The sequence below is a fragment of the Lampetra fluviatilis genome, chromosome 33 (assembly GCF_964198595.1).
Source record: "Lampetra fluviatilis chromosome 33, kcLamFluv1.1, whole genome shotgun sequence".
NCBI lineage: Eukaryota > Metazoa > Chordata > Hyperoartia > Petromyzontiformes > Petromyzontidae > Lampetra > Lampetra fluviatilis.
In genome coordinates, this window is record NC_136307.1 from 10,963,925 (window position 1) to 10,976,114 (window position 12,190).

A 12,190-nucleotide genomic window follows, 5' to 3' on the forward strand; every position below is an offset into this window, starting at 1 on the left:
AAGCAAGAGCGGTGGTGGTGATAATGACAAAAAAAGGAATAATGATATGGACGCACGTGTGTTCATTCGTACGCGTTGGAGCACACAAAGCCAAGCCTACAGGCTCGTCAACACAAGAGGCCCGCGAGGGAGAGCTCGGCACGACTCGGTCACCTCGCCAAGGGCCGCGGAGCGATGCACGCGCGCAATTACGCCGACAAGCGGGAACGGGGAACGCACGGATCTTAGGGAACGCACGGGTTTTAGGGAACGCACGGATTTTAAGGAACGCACGGATTTTAGGGAACGCACGGATTTTAGGGAACGCACGGATTTTAGGGAACGCACGGATTTTAGGGAACGCACGGATTTTAGGGAACACACGGATTTTAGGGAACGCACGGATTTTAGGAAATGCACAGATCTTTGGGAACGCACGCGAGTTTAGAGGCATCTTATTGACTGTCGGCAATAAAAAAAAATGTTAACTGGGAGTTGGGGCGCCGGGCACGTCGTGAGAAGGGATGATGGCCGGGATGTCGAGACTAATGACGGAGCGGCGGCCAAAGGAGGGAACGCACCACCCCACGGCACATCCTCCGCGGAGACGGAGCGATTCAATCAGCTGCGCGTGCAAAGCGCCGGGCTGACTGTTCCATTTGCGAGACCGCGAGAGGTGGCGACGGCTTTGGGGGAAGCTTTCGTCCCGCAAAGGGATTGATGAGCGCTGTTCGTAACGACGCCGACCATGAGCAGGAGGACGACGCTGCCGCCGCTGCTGGTGCCATGCCGAGCGCGTGGTGACCGGCCCGTGACTCCGCCGAGAGAGGGAGGGTGAAACGCGGCGCGGCAGAAGTCCGCGTCGCGCTTTGCCCAAAGCCGGCGCTGATCCCCGGGGCACCGCCCGCCAGGCCTCCGCTGGGTCTCTGCTAATTCCGTTACCCCGGGGGGGTCAGCGAGAGGTTGAGTCAGCCCCGGGTCAGCGAGATCCTTCGGTCCCGGGAGCAAACCGGAGAGAGTGACACCGCCCCTCCGCCCCCTAATGAGCACTTAATCACCAACCCCCCACCCCCTCCCCCATCGACAGACGATTCCTGCCGGTTTCAATTCGCGACTGCTCTGTGCCGAGCCGCACCACGACGGGTGCGGCCACCGATGTAACAATTCCGAACGGGCCCAGGGAGTGGCTGCCGTCAGCAGTCGACAGACCGTGGACCACGGATTCGAATTGTCTTGTAAAGCCATTCACCGATGGGATCTCTATGTGTGTATACGAGTCTCTGTGCAACTCTATGGGTCTCGATAATAATCATTACTGGACAAGACAACAACTACAAAAGCCGCCATTCCCCACCAAGTGGCGGTGACGTCTCCACGGCGCCTGTGGCAGGCTAGGTGCACTCCGAGCACACGTGAAGTTGTCGAAGGCTCGCTGGCAGGTCACTGGACAGACCCAGGTGCCATGGGTTGTACTGATTGAGACGAATGGCAGATGTACCACCTGTTCGTTGTTGTGCGCGTCGCTCCTCTACCCACACGCACGCACGCACAAGCCCGCGCGCGTGCGGGGGCTCAGTCCAAAAGAATTCAACCCCGAACACAAAGTATTCAAGGAATAGGAAAACGGCCCAAAAACAAGTTGTGTCTTCACGCTACGTTTTTAATAAAGCTGGGGTGGGGCGGGGGGGCAACAGAGCGAACGTCCAGTGGAGGTGAATCTCACATCCTGGAGAGGTCACCCATCGTCATCGAGAGGGGCCTCAGCACTTGAACAGCAGGCCACACTTGGAAGACCCGGAGTAGTCTTGATGGAGCACGTGGCCGGAGGAGATCCTCTCTATATGAGGTAGCAGCATCATTGAAGGCTTTGCAAGCAAGCAGAAGAATGTGCTGATACTCTTCCCAAGTCTATGAGTCTTCATGCGAGTCCATTGCTCTCAATGCGAGTCTATGGGTCTCTGTGTGAGTATACGGTACGCTGCGTGAGACTATTTATGTATGTTGACGTTCTTTCGCACCGTACATAGCCAACCATGCTAATCAGAGGTGCGGGGGAAGGAGAACACACTAAACACAAACACTGACCTATGGGTCTCTAGCTGACATCTATGGGTCTCTACGCGTCTCTGGGTCTCAATGCGAGTCTACGTAATTCTGTGCGAGTATATGAACGAGGCTCCGTGGCAGTTTGTATCTCAAACGGCGGACCGCACCGTGACACCGCTGCCCACTTCCATCGCTCGCCGGCACCGTTTCAGGTATCGTCACGAGGCTGCCCCTGAAGCCGTCTGTCACCAACCTCCACATCGGCGATGAACAGCTGTTGAGGCGGTGCAGGCGGTGCACCTGCACCTAGGCTCACGTGTCCAGCTTGGCCCAAGTGCTGGGGTAACAGGGTGAGAGGAGGGGTGGCACATTTAATTCCTCGCTTCAGCTCCCCCATGCCAACTGCAGTCCGCCAGTGCCTCAACGTGAACATTTCAAAACGATGCCAATCAACCGTGGGCCGCGTGACAGAAGGTGAGGAAGTGAGATCGGAATGTCAATGAGATTACGGAGCGAATGCATCTCTCCCCGAACGGGACGATGCGAGATGATCTCTCTCCGTGTTCCTCGGAGCCACTCAACTCGGCCTGACGCTTCGAAGCAAAACAACAATTATTTTGTTATTCTACCACGTGAGAGGCCCACTGAGCTGCATAGCTATTTTTCAGAAGCGACCTGGCCATCAGAAATGAAAGCTCAACGAAGTGGGCTTATCGTGTGGTAATTTATAGCAGCCAAATCCTTCAAACGCACGTTGATTGTAAATGTGGAGGGGGAAAAGCGGAGGGCCCGGAGTAAAAATCCACACACCCACGAGGAGAGGGGCATGCAAACTCCGAATATACAGGCATCAGGATTGGGATCAAACCCACGATCTCCTGCGTACCAGGCGAGGTAGTTAACATCTCGCCATCGCATGCCTCACCACAATCCTTAAACAAACTAAAACTAAACAATGCTTTTTATTTTAGCAGCTGCAAGGCCCACGGAGCTGCATAGCTCTTTTCAGAAGCGCCCTGGCCATCACGAATGATTGCTCAACGACGTGGGCTTATCGCGCGGTAATTTACAGCAGCCACAAACACGTGACATCGATTCGGAACGCGGAGGGGTGAATCCGGAGGACCCGTTGAAAAATCCACGCGGAGACAGAGCGAGGGAGAGAGCGACACCGCAAACTCCACGCGTCTGCCAAGGTGGCAGCGAACGCCGGTCTCGGGAACGTTTGAGGGTTAACGCCGGAATTAATTACGCGCTAATGACGCCGCCTCCAGGGTTTCGAATGCCATTTGTAGATTTGCGCTGGAGCCGTGGAGAGGGAGGGGAGCGCCGCGCGCGGCGTGACGCGCGCGGCGCCCTTTACTCCGACGCTCATCGCCGGCGTCGCCGTCGGCAGCCGCCGTGGTCTCTCCGCTGCTGGATGGAGGCGTCCCCCAGTCCGTCGCCCGAGCGTACGGTGCAGCGAGAGCCCACGTGCGAGATTTAAGTGCCAACAGGATGACGACAACGACGATGACCAGACGCGTAACGATGCATCGGCGCATCAATTGATATGGGTTCATGAGCTCGCGAGAGAGGCATTGCATCGCGCGGGTAATGATTAATTAGATTATCTATGTGGTGTGTGTAATGGGTTGAGGTGGATCGATTCCATCGAAGCTGACATCGAATAGAGAGCCTGAATTGCGACCAATTTGTCGCGTTGCTGAAGGAGCGAATAGTCACACCTCAATTGGTGACGTTATCATAATCAGCCATGATCTATCCGCTGCTGGATGAAGGCCTCCCCAAGCCGTCTCTCGCTGCCGCGAGCCGATGTCCCCGCTCCAGCCTCGCCGGTTGACGCCCTCTCGGGCGAACAGCTCCCTCCTTTAGCTGCCACTCCATCATCACCCGCGACCGCCGGACATCGTTCAGCTGCAGCAGCAGCAGCGTGGCCAGCGCAACGCCACTCGCTACTGCACGTAGGGCGGTATGGATGGCACGGTTATAATGGTGTTAAACGTCGTCTACCGGGCACCGCGGTTGCTGGGAGATGTTAATTCCCTCTCCTGGTGTGCAGGAGGTCGTGGGTTCGATACCGACCCTGACGCCTGCTGAGTTTGCGTGTTCTCTCTCTACTCGTGGTCACGTGGATTGTTCTCCGGGTCCTCCGGTTTTTTAAATCCACATTTGGAATCAAACGTCACGCTTTTTGGCTGCTATACATTTTCACACGATGTTGATAAGCCACTTCGTTGAGCTATAATTTGCGACCAGGTTGCACGTGGAACAAGAGCTACATAGCTCAGTGGGGCCTTACCCTGGTGAAATAAAAATCGGTTAGTTAATACATTTAATAGTTTCTAGTTTAGAAGGGGCGATGTTAGCCAAGGAATCGGAGTGCGTCTGAGAGTACGTCCACACCAAGAGATGGAGCGATGGTGGAATCAGCTGCTCGTGTAAAGCAGGTGACAGGTGGAGCGTTGCACCGTGGGGTCGTGAGGAGTGGCGGCTGCGGTAGCTTGGGAAGGCCGCCAGCCAGCAGTCGACTGACCATGGCTTATGATGATGATGATTCAGAATTACTTGATGTATCACCTGTACTTAATCTCCTGGCTAATGAAGGGACACGATCAATCGATCACTTCAAGATTTGTTACGCGCGGCAATGGTCAGCGGAGAGCTGAGACGGTGGCGCGGACGGCAGTGGGGAGACTTTAACTAAAATGTAACCTTCAATAAACGGAAGAGGAACTCTTGCTGCAGTATCCGGCCCGGGTGGTTTGAGCGGTGCAGCGAAACGGCTCCCAATCGGAAGGTCGGGAGTTCGAATCCTGGTTGGGGGGTGGGCGGTGGGGTGGTGGGTGCGTGGTGGGGTGGGGGGGGTGGGGAGCGGTAGGTGGGGCGGTGGATGGGGGGAGGTGGGGTGGTGTGGGTGGGGGAGGTTGGGGGTGGGGTGCGTGGGGGGGGGTGGATGGGAGGGGGGTGTGGGTGGTTGGGGTTGGGCGGTGGGGTGGTGGGGTGTGAGGTAGGGGGTGACTCAGCCCATTATCCCCTCCCTCCCGGGAGTCGCTAAAACGTGTCCCGCTTGGCGGGGGGGGGTGGAAGCCACAGTGGTTGTCCTATGGATAGACTCGCCCCCACCACAGGAATGTGTAATTTCCAACACCGGCCCCCGCAGGACTTGCAAGACAGATGCGCACCAACGCCTCGATGCTCAATTGAGCGGGCACCGACTTTGACTTTCTTCACCTCCGACGCGAGCGATTATCTCTCTCTCTGTGCGTTTTGATTTCATCGACTGCGCGGAGCAAAACGCCGCCGATGCCGCTGGGGTCCGGCGGCTGCTTCCCGACACCCAAACTCGGCGCGTCGTGGTCGTCGTGGTCGTCGGTATTTTGAGACGACGCCTCAAGTCGTCGTTGCGCCGGAGGCCAGGGGACCCCGGGGCCCCTCACAGCACCTGGGCCGCGCCGTCAGCAGAGTCAGCCGCCCGCGGCCTTTCGCAGGCGTGGCGCGGGGGGACACGGGCAGGCCGGCCGGCCAGTTTCACTTGGGCGAAGCAAACCAACTCGTAGAAGTACGCGAGCCGCGAGGGACAGGGCCCTGGTCCAGCGGGGGCCGTGGCGGCCCCGTGGCTATTGTTATCGTCGCTCGGCCACGGCGATCAAAATTGGTTCGGCGATGACGGATTTGGTTTAAGTGCAGCGACGTTGCGGTAAATAATGACAATCGTGTCAACCCGCGACGCTGCGCCGCCACCGGCACACAGGGTTCGCTCATCGCTCTCTCTCTCTCTCTGAGTCGTCCTCTCTCTTTCTCTCTCTGAGTCGTCCTCTCTCTCTGAGTCGTCCTCTCTCTTTCTCTCTCTGATTCGTCCTCTCTCTCTGAGTCGTCCTCTCTCTTTCTCTCTCTGAGTCGTCCTCTCTCTTAGTCGTCCTCTCTCTCTCTCGGAGTCGCCCTCTCTCTCTCTCTCTGAGTCGTCCTCTCTCTCTCTCGGAGTCGCCCTCTCTCTCTGAGTCGTCCTCTCTCTCTCGGGAACCACCCTGTATATAAAATATGTCATTACAAATATTGAACGTGCAGAGACAGAAGCCAGAAGGTGACATTCTTGGTCGCCCAATTGAAGCGCTATCCAGGCCCAAACTGCCTGCTTCGCTTTCATGATCTCACCAGACACGATCCGGCTCATTCCCGGTGATCTGATCGCATGCTGTGAATTCGTACATTCGACCAGCCGTGTACAACGATACAACACGCGCCTTACGTGTTTCCCCCAGCGGGACGTTATTGTTAATTCTTCATTCTCATTGTCTTCGTGTTTCTCGAGAAAAGCCAGACGCCCAGTGTTCCGTTATGGCTCCTCCGCGCGCCTTAAAGTCACGGATTGCTATTGCAGGGAGGGGAGACGGCGGCGATGGTCAAAGGCGGCCCAGGCTCGGTGCATTGCCGCTGCCCACTCGGCTGCAGCTTTCGGGCGGCTAATTTTCCCAAGCTTGCGGCAATCAGCGAGCAAGTGTGCGCCGCAGCACAATGGGCTAAGCGATTACTCTTTCTGTTGAGTATTAATTGACCGTGCATGTTCGTAATAATCGGCAAGTCGCCACTCGGGGGGAGGGCAGCTCACTTCTCAGAGCGAGCGGAAGCATGCGGGAGCCGCGGGGCTGCGCGTTTGCGCTACCGCCGCCACTACCGCCCCGCGGAGCCTCCGGTGCGCCATCGGGTTGCGCCCGTCACCGTGTCGTTGGTCCGGCGCGACGTCTCGCTTCGCGTGCCGGCAGCTGCTACGGGAGCTGGTCGAGTTCCCGGAGAAGCTCCTGCGAAGGAGTCCTCCCCAGCTCGTGCGGCCGAAACGTCGGGACGCCGCGCCGAACGACTGCGGTTGCCACCTGTCCAGGTTTTCCCAGGGATCGTTCCGCGGAAATCTGTCGGTCTTCCCGGGGATATTAGAAGTCGTTGTTGTTGCCAGTTGCCTAATTATAGTGATGATAATGGTGGTGGTAGTTAATCACCGCTCAGCGCAATGCATTTGCTTGGGGTTCTCCTCTCTGCGTGTATGGCATTCTTCAGGAATTCAATCGAGTCGCTTACCTTAAATTCATTTCCCGAATCAAAATAGACTTTTTATTTTAGGATGAGATCGTCGCCTAAATTTTTTTTAATACGTGCCACGCATCCTCCTCCACCGGACACTTAAAACTGTCACGTGATGAACAAACGTAGGCCAGTTTATCAGTGTATTACCGCTGCAGCAGCACTCGGGTACGAATCAATACATCGGTCAGCAAAAGCCCTACTTGCTCAGTTCCTGAAGAAGCCTCCGCCGGCACGGGGTGGGGGAGGCGATGCGTCGGACATCGTGATGAACAACGCGCGGCACGAACCACGGAAAGCGCACACGGGGAGCTGCGAGCACGTCGCCTGGGCTAAGGGCCCGGCCACTGCGTAGTGGGAGGCTGAGACGGTAGTTCGTGCGTGCGCACATGGCCTGGCACAAGCGTCGTGGTGACGTCACCGCCACTTAGTGGCGAATGGCGGTTGTTGTGTGTGCGTGTGTCAGTGTGTGCGTCTGCGTGTGGGGAGCGGTAGTGTAGCGGTTAGCGCGCTGCGCTACGAACCTGGCGACCCGGGTTCGATTCCCGCTCACGGTCACCAACACCCAGTGACGATTATCTGAACTGGTGCTGGGCCTCCCCTAAGTCGACTCAGCCTCAAATGAGTACTGTACCTGGTGCGATGTGTAAACATCGCCACTGGGGAGACAAAGGCGGCCGGGCGTGGTGTTGGCTACCCACCCCTTCGTGTGCTGTGCTGACCTTCATAGATGCTCGCTAACAGCACTTGCCCCTACAGTCTGTTCAGGCTATACAGGGGATCTTTATCTTTGTGTGCGCGCGTGTGTGTGTGTGTGCGCGCGTGTGTGTGTGTGTGTGCGCGTGCCATCATGTTGTCCACTCTGGCAGAAGTTGGCAGTGGCTTTGTTCCTTTGCTTCAGAGCAACGTGGGGGGTGGGGGGGCGCCGTGCCATCTCCCGCAACAAACCGTAGCGAATGCTACCAAGATAATGCTGATCAATAATGATGATCAATATGACAATAATAATGACCATTATCAATTTGACAATAAATTGCGATGTGACAATAATGATCAATATGACAACATTTATTATCAATACGACAATAACAATGATCAATATGGCAATACTGATCAATATTGCAACAATAATCATCAATACGACAAGAATGATCAATATGACACTAATAACAATGATCAATATGATCATGATCAATGCGACAATAATTCCTCACGTCGCACTATAGATTTGACACCGCGTGCTGTAATCCCTGACGCACGAACTCCCTCCCGATGGAGTGACTCCGAAATGAATCACAAAAAGAATAATAACAATGTGAATACATAAACGCACGGTGCAGCTGCTACGAATGCTTGCAGCACGTGGCGATTCGTCTCGCAAGGAGCGCTCACGTCGTGATTTATTATTTTATTTATATTATTTCAATTATATTTTTATTATTTAATTTTTTTACCTACGCGACCGAAAAACCTAAGAGTATAGCGCTCACATTGTTTTTGAGAGCCAGAAAGTGGCGCTTCGCGTGTGGCCAACGCCGAGCTCCACCTCTGTGAGAGCTCCACCTCCGTGAGAAACCACGAGCGGAGTGTGCAGGCGGTGCGACTGCGCCGGAGATCACCAAGCGGTGTGCTCGGGCGCTACGAGTGGTGGCCACACACGAGCGGCTGAGATCATCATCGAGCGTCGCTGTCATCACACGTGGGGATTTATAGCGGCAGGTCATCATCCAAAACGCTCGTTTTGTTTCTAAATGTGGAGGGAGAAAAGAACCGGACGACCCGCGAGGAAGAAATCCACGACACCACAGGACGAGAGAGAGAGAGAGAAAGAGAGAAAGAGAGAGAGAGAAAGAGAGAAAGAGAGAGAGAGAGAACGCGTCAACTACAAATACCCAGCAGCAGGCAGCGTCTGGGCCCGGGATCGAACCCACGTCCTCCTGTGTACCAGGCGAGGGAGATGGGGTTGGTGGGGGGGGCAGCGTTGAATTCCAAGGTGCCCCCGTGCCATCCAGCACGCGCCACCGGCGTGCGCGTGCTGGAGAGGGGAGCGTTCTGCCGCTGTGCGAAGGGTCAATGATGAGAGAGCTCCTTCAACTGTGTTGGCGTCCGCTCGCAGCGACCTGGCAAAGACACTTCATGTCGCATCGCGAGCGCGCCGCCAAATAAATGGAGACGCGCGCCCGGCCAACACGCCTCGTCTCTCCTTCTCTGCCGCCGGCCGCCGTTCATCATGGGCCATCGTCGTCGTCAGCCATGATCAATCCACTGCTGGATGAAGGCCTCCCCGAGACACCGCCACCACCTCTCGTGAACCCGAGATGCAACAATCCACCCGCAGCACCTGCGCGTGAGATGATTTCACCGCTCACTCTCCGCGGTGGACGGTGTTTCTTTCTTTCTAAATCGAAGATTTTATTTCCCATCAAATACGTTGGAGTGCATCTTAACCAATCTGTAAACAAAGCATCAATGCTTAATCAAAATAAAAAATCAAATCCCATTCACGAATTATGAAGAAGGGCCATTGCCTGAAACGTCGCCTATATATCCTGTATATAAATATCTTCTTTTCAGGGGCCGCAGCGTTATTGATGAGTGTGTTGAGCTTTCGTTATTCGTGTCCAGTCGGCTCGATGAGAATAAGAGTGCTCTGCAATATCGAAGTGTCGCCGTGACATTTCAGAAAATCACCGCCGCGCTTGTTTATCAAATGGCTGCGCATTACCGAGTCGGGCGATCGTCGCGTTTTTTGTTGGCGAGGATTCGGCCCCCCCTCCACTCCGCCCCCCCCCCCTTTCACTCCGCACCCCCCTCTCCACTCCGCACCCCCCCCCCCCACTCCGCGCCAACCCCACGCTCGAAGGCAGTGGGATTGGCGCAGCGGGGAGCAGCTCTCAGCTCTCCGCTCCGAGCGCCGCGGCGTATGTACGGCGGCCTCTCGTCCGAGGTTTCCGTTCATCCCCGTTGTTGTTTCGGGGGGCACATTCGCTCCGTCGCGCGCGCGATGCTCAAGCAATCGCAGAGTGGGAGTTTTGTGGGGGTTTTTTAAAGGTGAAATGTTAGAGCGTGGCACGCAGACTTGCGAGCCCGACCTGAAAGAGCGTACCAAAGACCATTGGCGTTGCATACCGCTCGGCAGACTCCAACCAAGCCAAGCAGTTTGAGTGCTGTCCTGATTAAAACAATAAGCATCGCGGCATTTGCACCTCCGATCAGCGCGGTTGGCTATGCACGGTGCGAAGGAAGCTCACCGCACGTGTACACTGGTGCCCATCTCCCGCTCACAGCCCAGAGCCAGTGGTGGAAAACTTCCTCGTTCCTGTGGCGGGGGGGGGGGGGCTAAGACTCTTCCTTAAGAGGGCAGCCAGGGTGAGTGCAATGTTTGTCTGTTGCAGGTAGAGAGACCCTGATGGAAGCAGGAAATCGGGAGATCGAGCGTCGAGACGCTCTCAAATCGTTGACGTTGGAGACCAAACGGAACCGAATTAAATTCGCGAGCCCTCGTTCAAAGCGTGCGAAGAGGGGGGGGGGGGTAGAGGCGGGTATGGAGAGTGTAGGGCAGGGGTCGGCAACCTACGGCTCCGGAGCCGCATGCGGCTCTTTACGGACTGCTTCTTGACGATATGTACGTATGTACTCAGATGCATTGCGGCTCTTGAAATACTGAATTTTGTACCGAATTGGAAAGAAATGGCTCTTCTTGTTATTTTGGTTGCCGACCCCTGGTGTAGGGGGACACACACAAATCTCCCATCGTGCGCTGCGCTGGTCACAAACGAGGGCCGCGGCAACTCCGTCGCGACAGAGCAACAGGCTCGGCTCGGACTGCCCGAGCCGAGCCGCAAGGGTCAGGGCGGCGGGCCGCGATTTCGGCGGAGGCGGCGGTGAACAGCGCCCGAGGAGGCCGCGTGGGGAGGTGGCGATTTGCGAAGAGGCTGCAGCTCTCCACCTGCGCACGGCGTCGGCTGACACCGCCGCTGGGCGTTCGCCTGGGACCAGCGCACCGCGCGTGCGAGCGTCTTTGACTGACGACTTCCCGACCCCCATCACGATCTTGCCCCCCGAGTGGAAACGTCCGGCTTCTCCCGACAGCCAAGAGAGTCGAGCGAGAGCGCTCCGCGGGAGAGACGCCTGGCGTGCCACTGCATGGGGTTGTGCGAAGGGCGCCGCGCACGTGGAGCGCACGGCACGCGATGGTCTACCAGGCTCGCCCCGCGGACATCTGGGAGCCCCGCCGCTGCGTTAATCTGCGTGGCGAAGCGCTCCCAGCGCTCGAGTCCAGAGCTGTGCGGGCCACCGCTGTCAGCAGTGCCAACTCGCCCTTCCTGCCTCGCCTGCAGACCCGCTCTGCCAGTGACGTCTCCGCATGTTTCCCTAATCGAACAAAAATAATGATGTGAGGATGACGTTGGGGATGATGATGAGCGTCGATGATAGTGAAGATAATGTTGATGGTGATGCTGCTGATGATTATTTTGGTGATGATGTGGATGATGAGGGTGATGGTGATGATGGCGAGGGTGGTGAAGATGATGGTGAGGACGGCGATGTAGATGGTGCTGATTTGGGTGATGATAGTGTGGATGGTGGTGATGATCGCGAGCTGCAGGAGGCTGAAAGAAAAGTTATTTTCTAGGAGAAATTGGAAAACTTGAAGAAGTAAAAAATGCGTTGTTGAAGATGCTGACTTGAGAAATCACGCAGGCCTTATCGGCGCTATGACGCTTGTTATAATACGTTGGGCTCAAAACTTTGTGCAGATAAACTGTTTTTCTTTTCTGAATTTCAGAAATAAGATTGAAAAAATATTATATTCGTTTTTGGTTCGCTGAGAAACATGATTAATTTGTGCTCGTTTTTTTGTATTATTATAAACTACCTCTGCAAAGAACAATCTCGGTTCCCACCAACTCTTGTGGTGACTAATCTTACCTGCTGAGAGCCTGTAAACAGCGACACACACGCACGCGCACACAACGACAAAGATCACCCGTGAAGCCTTAACAGATCGTTGGGGCAAGTGCTGTTTGCGTGGAGCAGCACCTATGAAGGCCCGCTCGGCACACGAGGGGGTGTGTGGCCAGCACCA